The sequence below is a fragment of the Arachis ipaensis genome, chromosome B10 (assembly GCF_000816755.2).
Source record: "Arachis ipaensis cultivar K30076 chromosome B10, Araip1.1, whole genome shotgun sequence".
Taxonomy (NCBI): domain Eukaryota; kingdom Viridiplantae; phylum Streptophyta; class Magnoliopsida; order Fabales; family Fabaceae; genus Arachis; species Arachis ipaensis.
This window is the reverse complement of record NC_029794.2, coordinates 82,144,647-82,162,440: the sequence shown is the minus strand read 5'-3', so window position 1 is coordinate 82,162,440 and position 17,794 is coordinate 82,144,647. Positions and strand designations below refer to the sequence as shown.

At 37.7% G+C, this 17,794-nt stretch overlaps 2 long non-coding RNA genes across 2 annotated transcripts; both read left to right on the top strand.

Annotated features, from left to right (window-relative positions):
* On the top strand, positions 13,763 to 14,494 carry LOC110267524. Its single transcript, XR_002355249.1, has 2 exons — positions 13,763 to 13,864; positions 14,023 to 14,494. It is a non-coding gene; the product is annotated as an uncharacterized LOC110267524 (long non-coding RNA).
* LOC110267801 lies at positions 14,906 to 17,074 on the top strand. The gene is made up of 3 exons (XR_002355718.1): positions 14,906 to 14,916; positions 15,739 to 15,836; positions 16,865 to 17,074. It is a non-coding gene; the product is annotated as an uncharacterized LOC110267801 (long non-coding RNA).

The window sequence follows — 17,794 nt, the reverse complement described above, 5'->3', positions numbered from 1 at the left end:
CATATAGAATTAAACAAATCAAGGATCACAATCATAGAAAGAGAATAATGCACACAAGAAGGAAAATAAGTGGTTATAAGATGTAACCACATCATTAGGCTCAAATCTCACATACTTGTGTTCTTAGCTCAAAAACATGCTTCACAAAATATATAATTCAAGCAAGTTCTACAAAAAAATTTTCAATCAATTAGGGTGGTGCCCTATGGATAAATTCTTTGGAAAATTTCATTGTTTGACTAAGCTTATTATATGTGCATCCTAAATGCAATGTTGTGATTTAGAAATTTTAAAATTTCCTTAGTTTATCCCTTATTTTTTCAATCAAACCAAGTTTCTTATGTAAAAAGGGTAAACTTGGGTTTCAACAATCCAAAATATTTTTCTAATCACAACCAAAGGGCTAAAACAACTACACAAAGTAAATCCAACTAAAGAGATCAAATGTCTACAATGATCCAAAATGCAAAATGCGACAAACTAAAGCAAAAGTATCCCAAAATACTAATATGTACAATAATCCATAAGTTCAAAATAAACCAAAGTGCAAATACTAAAAGTAACACAAAATACGAGATAAATGTCCGAAATTGTTCACCCAAAATAATAATTCCACCGACGGTGACGACGGTGACCTCCCAACACTTTAAAAGACCTCATGATATTTGTATGTACAGATTGTATATTTGTTGATTGGTTAGATGAACAAAGTTTTAGAAAGCAAGAATAGAAAAGAATAGAGTGATTAACCCCAAACACTGAGTGACTAGAGAGTAAACATGAAATCCAGTGATGTTTTAATGGCTCATCTCCATATATCCAGATTTAATTATTTAACTGTCTTGCAAGTTTGTGAAATATTTTTACCTAACTTAATTGTGAAAGTGCTTCAACATGATTTAGGCTTGGCTATATGATTCCTTGGGAATATGAACCAAATTAACCACATGTAAGCTCTATATATATAGGTGGATAATAATTAAAATTGCATGATTCATGTAGGTTGATTGCATTTAGAATAAATTGCATTGCATAAGATTCCACCATTCTAACTTGACCCTTTCTCTTGGATCTAGCATGAGGACATGCTATTGTATAAGTGTGGGGAGGTTGATAAACCCATATTTTATGATATATTTTGTGCTCAATTTAAATGATTTATTCAATCCTTCACCCACTTATTCATGTAAATTGCATGGTTTTACTATTCCTTCCTTATTTTATGATATATGTGAAAAACATGTTTCCTATGCTTTAAAAATATTAATTTTAATTATCCTTTATTACCATTCGATGTCGTGATTTGTGTGTTAAGTATTTTTAGATCTCATAGGGCAGGAATGGCTTAAAGGACAAAAAGAAAACATAAAAAATGGAAGGAAAGCACAAAAATGGAGTTTTGAAGAAAAGGGCAGCGTCACGAACGCATGGATGACGCGAACGCGTGCCTAGCGCGAAATGGCATCGACACAAATGCGTGGAAGACGCAGACGCGTGCCTTGAGTAGAACGCAAATGACGCATACGCGTGACTGACGCGTACGCATGACAGGGAAAACTCCCAGATGACGCGAACCCATGACCCACGCGAACGCGTGACAGACGCCACGTACAAAAATCTGCAGAAAACCCCCCCAGGGATTTATGGCCCTTTTTCGGCCCAAATACAAGTCAGAAACACAGTATATAAGCCAGAGAATGGAGGAATCAAACAACGGAACAACTTAGAGACGATATACAACTCTCATACTTTTAGGATTAGATGTAGTTTTAGAGAGAGAGGTTCTCTCCTCTCTCTTAGGATTAGGATTAGGATTTAGGATTTCTATTATGTTTAGGCTACTTCCCATCAATCACAGGTTCAATATTCCTTTAATTTATTTTCTACCTTATTTGATTATATTACTTTAATTGTCATTTATCTTTTCAATTTGGCTTATGAACCATTCATGTTATGATTTTCTTAATTAATATATTTTGAGGTATTTCAGATTTGATTTTGCTTTAATTTATTTATGAATGATTTTAATTTAATTTAAGATAATTTTCCCTTTTGACCTTGGTTAAGTAATTAGTAACACTTGAGTTATCAAACTCAGCTATTGATTGAAATTGGAATTCTTTGCTGATTAATTTGTACTCTAATAACTCTAATCTTTCCATATGAGCTGACTGGGATATGAGGATCAAATCAATTTGTTCACTTGATTTTCCTTTGTTTAGCAAGGGTTAATTAAAGTGGGAGCAAAATCCAATTCTCATCACACCTGATAAGGATAGTTAGGATAGGACCTCAATTTCTTATACCTTGCCAAGAGATTTTTATAATTATTAATTTATTTTTCTTGCCATTTAAATTACCTGTTCCTTATTTCAAAACTCCAAAAATATACAATTTTCCATAACAAATAATAAATCATACTGCCCTACAACTCCTTGAGAGACGACCCGAGGTTTAAATACTTCGGTTATTTATTTTTATTGGGTTTGCTTACGTGACAAACAAGTTTTTGTATGAAAGGATTATTGCTTGGTTTAAAAACTATACTTGAAACGGGAATTTATTGTAAATTCTAAACCATCAATCTTCAGTTCAGCAGTGATTTCAGGATTTATAGGGAAAGGATGGCCTAGAAGAGAGAAAGAAAGCATGCACAAAAGGAAGGAACATGAAGACTTGGATTTTGGGAACTTCACAATCGGCGCGCACGCGCACTTCACCCGCACGTGCGGATGGGGATAGCTGCAAGTGGCGCACAAGGATAAACGCATCCGCGTGGATCAGAGAAAGTTCACCGACACACACGCGCATATGGCGCGCACGCGTGGATCACAAGAGCAATCGGCGCGCACGCGTGGAAGGCTGCACGTGACCTAATTAAAGAAAATTATGCCTGGTGATTTCTGAGGCTCATCAGGCCTAAATTCAAGCTGTTTCTGCATGGAAAAGACCCAAGGATGCTAGGGAAAAAGATGGGGATCAATCATTTTACACTTGGACACAATTTTAGCTAGTTTTTAGTTCTTTGTTCTTCTAGAGAGAGAAACCCTTGTTCCTCTCTAGATCTAGCCTTAATTTGATCTTCCCTTGTTGAATTGTGAATTGGATCTTGCTAGTTACTAGTTTTAATTGTTTAATTTGAATTCTCTAGTATAATTTTATTTAGATCTTGTGTTAGTTTGTGTTTCCTTGTTGTTTGTCATTTTATACCCATTTCATTAATCTTGTGAATCTTGATTAGTTATTGTTGCATTGATGATTTCTATGATTAATTGTGTAGTTTGAATGATTGTATGTTGATAATTGTTAGTGGGTATTTGTTAGTTCCAATTTAATTGCAATTTAAATAGGTCTTTTATTAATGCTTACCATGTGTTTGATGAAATATTTCCTTTGATTATGGAGTAGTTCTCTTTAATCTTGGCCTAGGCTAAGGGAATTGGGTAAGCTTGAGTCATTGGGTCTAATGGATTTGATGATTTGGGAACCCTTAGTGGTCAATTTGATAGCTGATGAGCGGATAATTTATACGCTTTTTGGCATTGTTTTTAGTATGTTTTTAGTAGAATCTAGTTACTTTTAGGGATGATTTATTAGTTTTTATGTTAAATTCACATTTCTGGACTTTACTATGAGTTTGTGTGTTTTTCTGTGATTTCAGGTATTTTCTGGCTGAAATTGAGGGACTTGAGCAAAAATCAGATTCAGAGGTTGAAGAAGGACTGTTGATGTTGTTGGATTCTGACCTCCCTGCACTCAAAGTGGATTTTCTGGAGCTACAGAACTCAAAATGGCGCGCTTCCAATTGCGTTGGAAAGTAGACATCCAGGGCGTTCCAGCAATGTATAATAGCCCATACTTGGAACGAGTTTAGACGACGTAAAAGGGCGTTGAACGCCAGTTCTACGCTGCTATCTGGAGTTAAACGCCAGAAACAAGTCACAAACCAGAGTTGAACGCCAGAAATACGTTACAACCTGGCGTTCAACTCCAGAAAGAGCCTCTGCACGTGTAACATTCAAGATCAGCCCAAGCACACACCAAGTGGGCCCCAGAAGTGGATTTATGCATCAAATACTCACTTCTGTAAACCCTAGTAGCTAGTTTATTATAAATAGGACTTTTTACTATTGTATTAAAAATTTTAGGAATCATCTTTGGACGCCTAGTTCTTAGATCATGGGGGCTGGCCATTCGGCCATGCCTGGACCTCTCACTTACGTATTTTCAACGGTAGAGTTTCTGCACTCCATAGATTAAGGTGTGGAGCTCTGCTGTTCCTCAAAGATTAATGCAAAGTACTACTGTTTTTCTATTCAATTCAACTTATTCCGCTTCTAAGATATTCATTCGCACTTCAACTTGAATGTGATGAACGTGACAATCATCATCATTCCTTATGAACGCGTGCCTGACAACCACTTCCGTTCTACCTTAGATTGAATGAGTATCTCTTAGATCTCTTAATCAGAATCTTCGTGGCGTAAGCTAGAATGATGGCGGCATTCATGAGAATCCAGAAAGTCTAAACCTTGTCTCTAGTATTCTGAGTAGGATTCAGGGATTGAATGACTGTTACGAGCTTCAAACTCGCGAGTACTGGGCGTAGTAACAGACGCAAAAGGAGGGTGAATCCTATTCCAGTATGATCGAGAACCTCAGATGATTAGCCGTGCTGTGACAGAGCATTTGGGCCATTTTCACAAGAGGATAGGATGCAGCCATTGGCAAGGGTGACGCCTCCAGACGATTAGCCATGCAGTGACAGCGCATCAGACCATTTTCCAGAGAGGATCAAAAGTAGCCATTGACAACGGTGATGTCCTTAAATAAAGCCAGCCATAGAAAGGAGTAAGACTGATTGGATGAAGACAGCAGGAAAGCAGAGGTTTAAAGGGACGAAAGCATCTCCATGCATTTATTTGAAATTCTCACCAAGGATTTACATAAGTATTTCTATCCCTATTTTATTATTAATATTCGAAAACTCCATAACCATTCTATATCAGCCTGACTAAGATTTACAAGATGACCATAGCTTGCTTCATACCAATAATCTCCGTGGGATCGACCCTTACTCGCGTAAAGTTTATTACTTGGACGACCCAGTGCACTTGCTGGTTAGTTGTGCGAAGTTGTGATAAAATGTTGAGATTACAATTGAGTGTACCATGTTGATGGCTCCATTGATGATCACAATTTCGTGCACCAATAGCCATTGACACTAGCCTACTATCAAGTTAATTGGTAGTGAGGTTAGACCTTATGGGTTGATGTTGACTAAACCATTTAACATACTTCAAGTATAGAAGTAAACTTAATGAGTTTGGTTCCTCATAATTGTCAAGATATGGTTATTAGACAAGGATGGTGACCCTAATTCCCATGCTTAGCCGAGAGTTACTTTTATCATTCATATTTGAAAACCTAAAAATCTTGATTATTTTGTCTTAATTATAGTACTTGTTTAGTTTAGAATAGAATTGCATTGGATGTTATTTTATGGGTTTGTAATTATTTGTAATTTTCTCTAGTTGTTTGAATTAGTTTCTTGCATTCCAAGATTACTTGCTTGTTAAGATTCCTAGTTTAATTTCTTGCTCATGACTTGTAACCCCGGATTTCTAACCAATGTTGAAGCACATGTTTGCCCATTCCTTGTGAGACGACCCGAAGTTTGAATACTTCGGTTACTTTTATTGTGGTTGAACTTGTGACAACCAAATTCCCTTCTAAATTTGATACACGAGGATTGTTGTTGGGAAGAGCTATACGTGCAATGGGATTTTATTGAGAAATTCTATACCAACATAGTCCACGGCGGCCATCACTTCCCGCACAAGATCCAATTAGACACCTTAAGGACTTTCATGGTGTATGCTCGACCACTAGTCGAGAAGGATCCGATGAAGTGGCCCTATGGTTGTTTGCCTTCCCTTTCTCTCTTGAGGGAAGAGCCAAGGAGTGGTTTTACACTTTACCTAGTGATGTTGTCTCCGATTGGGACTTGCTTAGAAGAGAATTCCTTGATAAATTCATGTCCGTGGAAATGATGGACAAGCTAAGGAAGGAGATCTCTTGTATTGTACAAGGCGAGATGGAAACTCTATATGAATATTGAGAACATTTTTGTAAACTTCTTGACTCATGTCCAAAACACATGATTGACACTCAAGTATTGCTTAGCTATGTGTGCCAAGGCATGAGAGAGCAAGATAAGAATCTATTGGATGCCTCAAGCAACGGTTCTTTGTCAAAGTATAGGACGGCGGAGGAGGCATGGCAACTCATTACCGACTTGGCCGAATCCACTCAACATGCTAGACGGAGAATCAACCACCCAAAGGCCGTGAATGAAGTCTCTTCTAGTGGTGAGACCGCCACCCTTACCAAGACCTTGTGTGAGATGACAAATCTTCTAAAGGAACTCCAAGTGAATCAACAACAACCTCCACCATCTCCTCAACAACAAAGCCAACAATTGGTCCCCAAAAAGTATGCGGTATTTACTCATGCTACTCCCACTACACAGATGAATGTCCAAGTATCCAAGAGGATAATACCCTAGCGGCTACCAACAACTTCTATGATCGCTCCTACTATGATCGCCTTAATCAAGGTTACCATTCACAAGGGAGCAATTTCAACCAAGGGTACCCCCAACAAGGAGGCAATTATAACCAAGGGAGTAACAACCCTAATCAAGGTTGGAGGGATAGCTCCAACCAAGGTTGGCGGGACAATGGAGGCAACCAAAGATGAAACACCAACAATCCACAAATTCGATACTCACAAAACCCTCCAAATTAACAACCGAACCAAGTAAGGAATTACCAAACCTACATACCACCTCATAAACAACTACCTCAACCCAACCAATCACAAGCACCACAAATTACCTATCCTTCCAATTCTCCAAATCAAGACGAGACACTCCGGTCCATACTCCAAGGGCAAAAAGAACTCCAAAATACACTCAACTAAAGTCTCAATGGTCTTACTTTCACTCTTCAAGCCCTCATTGTTCGCATGGAGCCACCTTCTACCTCCACTCCTCAAGCTCCAAACTCTAGTGCCATACCTTCTCAACTTTTACCCAACCCCAATAGTGGCATCAACCAATCCCATTTCCTACATGTGATAGTTGAAGATGAAGACCCTCAACCAAGGAGTCAAGTCCCTAGAAAAGAGCAAGTCTTATAGGAAGTGGCTCAACCAATCCCATTTCCTACATTGGTAAGAAAGACTAAGAAGCGTGTAGAACTTGACCCAAAAATGGTAGAGATGTTCAAGAAAGTGGAGGTAACTATCCCTCTCTTTGATGCTATACATCAAGTGCCTAAATATGCGAAGTTTCTTAAGGACTTGTGTATGAACAAAGATAGAATCCACGAGTTAGAATCCATTCCATTGGGGAGTTCTATTTCAGCTTTGATGGGAGCCATCCTGGAAAAATGTGTTGATCTGGGCCCTTGTTTAGTCTCTTATGTCATTGATGGAATCCAATTTATTGATTGTATGTGTGACCTTGGTGCATGCGTTAGCATTATGCCTTTTTCCGTATATCATATATTGAAGCTCCCACCGTTGAAGCGGTCGGCGGCTAGGTTTGTCTTGGCGGACAAGAGCATAATAACCGTGACGGGTATTGCGGAAGATGTGTTGGTCAACATAAAGGGTTTGGTATTTCCAATTGATTTTCATATCCTTAAGACGCCACCAAGTAAATCCGAAAGGACATCATCTATCCTACTTGGGAGGCCGTTTTTGAGGACCTCTAGATTCAAGTTGGATGCCCATTCAGGAACCTACTCATTTGAGATAGATGAGAGAGTTGTAAGTTTTAGCTTAGAAGAAGCAATGAAGCACCCACCGGAGAACCATTCCATATTCCGCTGTGACTTACTTGACAACATTGTGGCCAAAGTGCATTATGCAAAGCTAGATGAGAAAAATAAGATTGAAGAAAATAATGAAGACCCAAGTGAAGAAGTTCAAGTGTCGAGTCAAGAGCAAAAGCTAGAATTGAAGCCACTACTGCCCCACCTAAAATACTCATACCTTGATGAAGCCTACAAGTTTCCGGTGATTATAGCAAGGGAACTAAATCCTCAACAAGAAGAGAAGTTGCTATGTGTTTTGAGGAAGAACAAAAGAGCAATAGGGTGGAGCATAGAGGATCTAGTGGGGATAAGTCTCCAAGTGTGTGAGCACCGGATCTTTTTAGAAGAAGAAGCTAGACCCGTTAGACAACCTCAAAGACGATTGAACCCTACCATTTTAGAGGTTGTCAAGAAGGAGGTAACCTGGTTACTCGAGGCGGACATCATCTACCCCATTTCGGATAGTGAATGGGTGAGTCCCGTTCAAGTTGTGCCAAAGAAATCCGGGGTAACCACAAGAATAAAAACGGGGAGCTCATAGCCACACGGGTGCAAAACTCTTGGCGAGTATGCATAGACTACCGAAGGTTGAACTCAGCCACTAGAAAGGATCATTTTCCACTTCCGTTTATCGATCAAATGCTCGATCGATTATTTGGTAAATCCCATTATTACTTCCTAGATGGCTATTCGGGGTACTTCCAAATACACATTGCTTTAGAAGACCAAGAAAAAATAACATTTACTTGCCCCTTTGGAACTTATGCCTACAAGCGTATGCCATTCGGCTTATGCAATGCACCGACAACTTTCGAAAGGTGCATGATGAGCATATTTGCTGATTTTCTAGAGCAATGCATGGAGGTATTCATGGATGACTTCACGGTATATGGTGATTCTTTTGATCATTGCATGGACAACCTTGAAAAAGTTTTGGAAATATGTACTAAATCCAACCTTGCCTTGAATTTTGAGACGTGCCATTTCATGGTTAGACAAGGCATTGTTTTAGGACATATTGTTTCCAAACATGGTATTTCAGTAGATCCAGCAAAGATCAATGTTATATCTAGCTTACCTTACCCCTCTTCCAAGAGGGAAGTCCGTTCTTTCCTTGGACATGCAGGATTTTATCGCAGATTCATAAGGGACTTTAGTAAGATAGTATTGCTGATGCCAGGGTATTTTGGCCAGTTTCACTGACCTTTTCTTTACTGTTTTAGGGTAGTTTCATGCATTTTCTTAAGCAAATAAGCAAGTTTTGGGTAGATATTCACTTACATCTTGATTCAAGCAAACATTGTGAACTTTACATGATTTCATGAGAATTATGCATGGATTTAATGACAAATTGGATAATGCATGATCTCATGACTTGGAATAGAGCTTTGATGCACTTTAATTGCTTGATTTCAGGACAAAGGAAGCAAGGAAGAACCACGTTAGTAGCCACGTTAGTCTAATTAACATGACCACTAACGTGGAATGGGAGCTAGCTTGCAACGTTAATGAGAAAAGTGATCGCCAATAACGCCTTCGAAAGCCATTATAGCCCACATTAGTTGCCACGTTAATTACGTTAACGTGGAAGCTAACGTGGAAGAGAAGTGAAGCTCCAACGTTAGTGGTAAAAGTGAATGCCACTAACATTGGAAAAAGGGGCACACTTGGCCACGTTAAGAGTCACGTTAATTACATTAACGTGAACTCTAACGTGGAAGGGACAAAGAATTGCCAAGGTTAGTGACACTCACCTTTGTCACTAACATTGGATTAAGCCACTATTAAACCACTATTACCCACGTTAGTTGCCACGTTAATTACATTAACGTGAAAGCTAACGTGGAAGAGGAATTGATGGACCAACATTAGTGACACTCACCTTTGTCACTAACGTTGGAGATGGCAATCACCACCACGTTAGTGGTCACGTTAATCTAATTAACGTGAACTCTAACGTGGGAAGGAGGGGCGTTTGGAGCGTTAGTGACAAAGGTAAGTGTCACTAACGCTCTCAAAGAATAGGCAAGTCCACGTTAAAGGTCACGTTAGCTATACTAACGTGAACTCTAACGTGGGGAAAACGGGCAATAAGCAACGTTATTGGAAAAGGTGAATGCCAATAACGTTTGCGAAGGACCAAGAGGCAACGTTAGTGGTCACGTTAGTGCCACTAACGTTTTAACGTGAATCAATTTTGGCTTGGAACATTAGTGAAAAAGGTGATCGTCACTAACGTTCTCGAACCCACACTTCACTTAACGTTAACACCACTAACATCCTAACTAACGTCCATGCCTAACTCACACTTTCTCTGCAAACAAAGCTGAGCCCACTGAAGAGTGTAACTCCTTCAACTAAATATCCAAAGGCCCATATCCAAGACTTGAAGAAGCCAACTAGAAGATCAGAAGAGTAGTATATATAGGAGTAGTTTTGAACTAGTAAGGGAGCTTTTGGCATTTTGTGGAGAACTACACTCTGTATATTTTACTTTCCCTGCACTTTCTAGTTTGAGTTTTCAGAATGTATTTTTCATTTACGCTTTCCATTCCCAGAGTTATGAACAACTAAACCCCTTTCATTGGGGTAGGGAGCTCTGTTGTAATTTGATGGATCAATAATAGTTTTCATTATTCTTCTTCTTTCTTTTCTCTTGATTTTACTAGAAAGCTTTCAATCTTCATCCAATTGGGTAGTTGTCTTGGAAAAGAAGCTATTCATACTTGGATCTTCGGACCTTGGAAGAGGAATGAAGAGATCATGCTAGAAATGCTTTCTCATGTTGGACCAAATTGGGGTTTGGATGGATATGGTGACATATAATCCTACCAACACTTTGATTTGGGAATACATGTGGTATAATCAGTGACCATACTTCATCTCTTCTCATGAGCAATTAGACCAAAGAATTGGCTATTGATCAAGATTTGAGAGATTGGGTTGTGATAAACCACAATTTTATGGTTTATCTTGTGCTCAATTGAGTGGTTTCTATCTACTCTTTACCCACTTATTCATACTATTTGCATGGTTTTACATTTGCCTTCCTAATTATGTGCTTTGATTGAAAACATGCTTCTTTGATCTTATATTTGCTTATTATTAATCCTCTCTTATTACCATTAGATGCCTTGATATGTGTGTTAAGTGTTTTCAGATATTATAAGGCAGGAATGGCTTGGAGGATGGGAAGAAAGCATGCAAAAGTGGAAGGAATGCAATAAGTTGGAGAAATTGCTAAGCTGTCCAACCTGACCTCTTCGCACTCAAACGGCTATAACTTAACTACAGAGGTCCAAACGACGCGGTTCCAGTTGCGTTGGAAAGCTAACGTCTGGGGCTTCGATTTGATATATAATATGCTATAGTTCCCATGACGCTAGGCGACGCGACCACGTGATCCATGTGGCCGCGTCGCAGTGACAAAAAACCAGCGTGGCAAAATTCGAAACCAGCGAATTCTGGACTATTTTTGACCCAGTTTGCGGCCCAGAAAACACATATTAGAGGCTATAAAGTGGGGGAATACATCCATTTATAGGGAGGCTTTCATAATTCATAATTTTAGGAGTAGATGTAGTTTTTAGAGAGAGAGGTTCTCTCCTCTCTCTTAGGATTAGGATTTAGGATTTCTCTTAGTTTTAGGAGTGACTCTCAATCCCAGGTTCTTTATTTTTATTTATTTTTCCAATTTAATTTATGAACTTTTCCATGTTATGATTTGAATATTTTATTTAATATAATTTTAGGTATTTCAGACTTATGATTGCTCTCTTTAATTTATTAATGCTCTGTGTTTATCTAAATTATTTTCATTCAAGTAGATTTTCTTCCTTTTGGCTATGGTTAGGTAATTGGTAACACTTGAGTTGTCAAACTCAGGAGTGGTTGAAATTGGCAGATTTTGCTTTAGCTAGGATTGCTCTAACACTAGTCTCTCCACAGGAGTTGACTAGGACTTGAGAATCAAGCTAATTAGTCCACTTGACTTAACTAAGTGGGATTAAAATCCAATTCTCATCACATCTGATAAGGATAACAAGGACAGGATTTCCGGTTCTCATACCTTCACTACAAGAAAAAAGGCCTGTCGGCACCCTTTTTTCTTGCCACGCTTTTAAAGCGTGCCCAAAAGTGGTCTATGGACACGCTTTTGCGAGGGTGGCCACTGATTTGAGATTTGGCCACGCTTTTTTTTGCCACGCTTGAAAAGCGTGGCCATAGAAGGAAATCGGCACTCTTTTTTAAGGGTGGCTATTGATTTGAAATTTGGCCACGCTTTTTTTTTGCTACGCTTGAAAAGCGTGGCCATAGAGAATAACCGACACGCTTAAAAAGCGTGGCTAGTTTGTCTTCTAATAGTCACCTTTTTAAAGCGTGCCCATATGCTGTGTTTATTTTGGCACCCTACAAAAGCGTGCCGATAAAGTTTTCTCCCCAAAATTTAATTTCCATACTTATTTAAGCACCCTGCAAAAACGTACCAATAGAAGTCTCCCCCAAAATTTTAATTTTCCACCCTTTTTTTTTCACACTTAAACTTTTTGTTTAACCTAGTAGAAGTGATAAGCTCATACATACACTTCACTTCACCACATCTCTACTTTTAACTCTAGCTAGAAGCTGTCGCACCCAACGACACTGTTCATCACTGCCGATTGCGATAACCGTCGCACCACCCAGCTCGCCTTCGTCTAACCCTCACACCCAGCCCTCTCTGTGTCGCACCCTAGTTGTTTCTCAGCGGTCTCTCGCACCATCAACGCTGCTCTGTCACGCACCCAAGAATCGGCTCTGCTCCGTCCACGCACCCTCGTTGGATTCGGAACCTCCATCGGCGAGGAGAAGAGGAAGAGAAAAACCTTAGAGGAGAAGCCCTCCGCCGATTCCGCAATCGAAGCTTCGGAGAAGAAGAGGAAGTACCACGAGTCAATTGAAGAGGAGAAACAATACTCACACCCTCTGTGTGAGGTGCGGTCACCGCAGCTTTCACCTCCAGAAGAGTCGCTGCACCGCCTGTGCTTCCCCCACTGCACGCAAGATGAAATGTAAACCCTAATTTCTTCCATTTTCATTCACGATTTCTGATTCTACGCATTTTATTTTTAATCCTCACTTCATTCACCGATTCTCTCTTTTTCCTCATATTCCGATTATCACTTTTTGCTTGCTTCATTCATTGCAGTATGAGAAGGTTGAGAAGATTGGGGAAGGAACCTACGGCGTCGTTTACAAGGCTCGCGACTGCGTTACCAACGAGACCATCGCTCTCAAGAAGATTCGCCTTGAGCAGGAGGATGAAGGCGTTCCTAGCATGCATTTTGCGAGATTCTCTCCTCAAGGAAATGCAGCACAGGAATATTGTTAGGTATTCTTTTCTTCATCCTAATCTCACTTCTTGCTATTTTTATTTGAATGCGTGTATCTCTGATGAATGCTGCTTTTTAGTAATTTGTGTTTGTGGTTTCAATTGGTGAAATTCATGTGCTTTTTCAATTCGTGATTCTATCAGCTTGTTTTTGGAGTAAAATTTTCAAATTTGTACTCAAAACGATACATGTTATGTTCTGATAAACTTGATTAGTTTTGATTTCGAGTCAGATTGTGTTCAACTTTTCAGGTTACACTGAAACACTTGACCAGAAATCTGATATTGTGGTCCTTGAAGATGATCATGGCCTCTATGCAATTGATATTCTAGACCCATCCTTGGTAATTTATTCAATTGTTAATTGATTAAACCAATAATCAACAGTTCAACATAGCCTGTTTTATTTTTTGTTATTTTTTGGAAATTTTAATTAAGTGATTTGACTTGATTTTCTACTATTATGTGAAATGTTGTTGTAGTTTACGAAATGTATACATTTGACCGAGATGTATCATTTTCATGATATGATTGACATGCTTGTTGGGTGTGGCTATAAGAAAGGAACCACATTGCTTGGTTATGGTTATGACTTCAGGCAAAGCAATAGGTAAATTGCTCGGCCCCTTCAGCATAATATCAAGTTTAATCAGTGATTTATTTATTTTTTTAGTGGTTTTCCAATGGTATTCCACCTTTCAATTATCAAGGAAGGAAACTAATCCCCTTCAGCATAACTATGTGCCTTATTTTTGTTGGTGTTGACAGAATTGACAAGCTGATGGATGGCCTTAAAGCCAAGTTGTAAACTGCTTGCAAAGCCACTGGTGGAAGGAAAGTTAACTTGTTACTTTTCTTTGTTGATGTTATTTCTGGCTTGAATGTAGCTCTAATTAATTTTTATGAATCTGTATTTGTTTAATTGTGTAGTTTCTCAGTGCTAGGAGTATTAATGCATTCTGTTAGTGCTCACTGTTGGCTACAACAATGCTGCAGGTGTAATATGACCTTGTATTGCCTGTGATGAATATGTGTTTTCTTTCTTTCCTTTTAACCAATAATCATTGATCACATACACATTACTTTTACTGTATGTTGCCACAAGACTACGAGAGCATATGTTTTGTCTTCTCCTCATAAATTTGGAAAGAAATGACTATAAGCTTTTTCGACTCCTTGTGTGCCTTTCTCTTGATTTAAGTTTATTATGCTGAGTTTTGGTTGTTTAAATAATATTGTTGAAGTAAAATAGACCTAGAAGAAAGTCACATTGAATAATCACGGTTGGGCACTTCATAAATTACATTTGAGCCTTGAGAAGGTGTGATTAACTCCGATTTCTGTACTTTATTATATTCATGCACCCTTTTTGGCTCTAAACTTATTATTCTTGCCGCCTAAAGAATCTTATTTTGGTTTATAGAAGTAATGTCTGACATTTAATGCTTCATATATAGACAAAATGGATTTTGATGAAAAAGAGAAAGAAAATTCAATTCACCTAAGGGATATATATGGTTTGGTTAGGTTTTGTGTACTAAATTATAGGTACAAGGGGGAAGGTCCTGGTTCTCTGGATCTGAAAGGTGATAGAAAAGAGCAAATAATATAAGGTTAGTGCTCGCCTCTGTCTCGTGGTTTTGCTCGCCGTGCTGCTTGAAGGTTAGTGCTCAGTTGTGCTGTTTTACTTCTAAAGTTCCGGAGTTACTGTGAATGGATTAAACCTTAATGATAATTAAGCAAATACTTAGTTCAATTTGTCAGTCATTATATCAAATATACAAAAAACTTATCAAATACTTACAAAGAGACGAGATATATATGATGTGATATTAATATGAAAATCCATTTTGAGTGTTCAGTCTTACAGTAACATTGGAAAACTCTAACTGCAAAATAATAAAGTTGGAAAACTCTAAGGAGGTGCTCCTTTAAGGGATACTTAAACTGTTAAACAAGATCTATATGTTTTTGAGAACATGTATATACCTAGACAGATTAATGAATCCAAAGTAATTTAATCTTTTCTTGCTATGTATAAATCTAATTTAGAACTTGGTATAGAAGATTAGGACATCCATCACTTATTATTTGTTGAGATTATTCTTAGACACTGTAATATGTTCAAATAAAACTGAGTTTGATTCTGTTGTGTGTGAAGTTTGTGCAAAAGGCAAAATGCATACCTTACCTTTCTCTTTCCAAAGTGGAGGGAGACACAGAGTGACAATCTTAAATCCCATATAGATTTGTTCCATATAGAAGAAGTCACCTTACATGACTCAAATGAGTTTCTTTTATTTTTTTCCTCTCTTGAATTTTTGATGATATTTGCCAATAGCATTGAGGTATTACTACTATTCAGTACTGTTTGTAGATTGCAGAAAAAAATTGAGCTTAGACTACTGCAGTTTTGCTTCTTGATTTGTTCTGCATAATATTAATATTTTAGGTGGATGAAACTTCTTAATCTGTTCTTCTTAGATTCATATCTTCAAAGGAGTTTGTGCAAAGGAGTTGACGATTGACCAGCCTTGAAGTTTGGTAAATGTGATGATTCATATCTTCAAAATTTGCTTCAGGTGCCACTCTTCACCACCACCGCTTTCAGTTTTTCAAACCTAATTTCTCTGTTTATTCATTTGTTAATTGTTATAATTACTGTTTTTTTATTTTTTATTTTTTATTCATATTATTTTTTTGTATTGTTTGCTTGATGGAGTATATTTTCTTCTACGATGATAAGCTTGTTTTCTTTTTCAACTTTTTAATTTTCTGATTTGATTTGATTTATTTTGGGGTTGATGGATGATGCTAATCACTTCTATGTTTGTCTCCTTGTTTCTATTTTAAGATATATGCCTTTTGTTTTGACTTCTAGTCTCCTTTAATGGAACCTTGAACCCAAACATCTCATTTCAACTTTGGCTAAATTTTTTTGGACAGATATCTATTAGTAGTTGGTTGCAGTAATTATATTTAAATAGTTCAGATTCATGGGATTATTCGGGTTATTTTCATTTTTTGGTCCGCTTGTTAGTTTTGTATTTTTGTGGTGTACTAGCATGCTTTGAATTGAAACTCACTTATGTCTTTACTCTTTAACAGTTCTTTCATTTTACCAGTTGATGATTGAAATTGATACTGGGTAAATACTTCCATTTGTGTTTATAGCTTAGCTTGATGTGTTGTTTGAGTGTGGTGCAGCAATTTACTATGAAACTATGAATAAGGAGTTTAAAAGGGGGAAATTGTAATGTTGTTTTATTGTATTCAGAATGTGGTTGGTTTTGTGCTTTCTTACTGTTACTTGAGATTAGGGTTTGAAATTATGCAAAGTTACTTTAGATGAAGTTCTTTCATACCGTTACTGTTCTGTGCAAAGTTCATTATTGAGAGGGGGTGGTAGATTTACAAATCAATTTTCTTCTTTCTAGATACTAGAGAGGGAGTAATGTCTTTTTGATTATACCAGTGAACTTTATTTTAACTTGTATGTTCTTCACTTTTTTGTGTTGCTTTTGCTTATGCTGAAATTAATAGAATAGGTCTATAATTACTACATATAGTGTCAACTTATGTTCTAAACAATTTTTGATAATATCTGTAGGATGATGAGAGCCACAATCACACACACAGAGTTTTAAAGCAAATGGTAGCAAGAGTTCTTCCCACATCAACTTTTTGTTAATCATAGTTCTGCTGTATATCACTTTTTGGTTTTCCATCCTTCATATCTTTGGGAATATTACAGTTTTAATTTAAATTATTATTATAGCATGTAAATAATTCATGTAAATCAATAAAAAATCAATTCTTATGCCTTCTAATTTTCTCTTTTTAATAATTATTATAGAATTGTAATTTTTTAATTATTATTATGCATTCTAATTTTCTCTTGTTTTTTTAATTTGACAAAGGAATAGGCCACGCTTTGAAAGCGTGGCAAAAGGCTTTAGTGGGAAAGCCACGCTTTTAAAAGCATGACTGTATGTGTTCTATTGGCACGCTTTCAAAGCGTAGCCAAAACCAACTTTCTTGGTACGCTTCAAAAGCGTGGCGATATGTGAACTTTTCGGTACGCTTTTAAAGCGTACCGATAGATTAACATCTATGGCCACGCTTTTAAGCGTGGCAAGAGTTGAAAGCGTGGCCAAAAGAAAACCGTGCCGATAGATCTATAAAAGCGTGGCGATAGAGCAACCGGCACGCTGGCAGATGTGACCCTTTCAAAAGCGTGCCGATAGCTCAAAAAGCGTGGCGAAAAGCTATCGGCAAGCTTTTTAGCACTTTTCGGCACGCTTTAAAAGCGTGGCAGAAAGCTTACTTTCTTGTAGTGCTTGCCAAGATTTTATTTTACAGTTATTTATTTATTTTTATTGCTCGAAAATATACCTGTGCGCATTGCCCAAACTTCCAAAACCCCCAATTTACAATCTTCATAACCAATAATAAGAACACACTTCCCTACAATTCCTTGAGAAGACGACCCGAGGTTTGAATACTCGGTTATCAATTTCAAAGGGGTTTGTTACTTGTG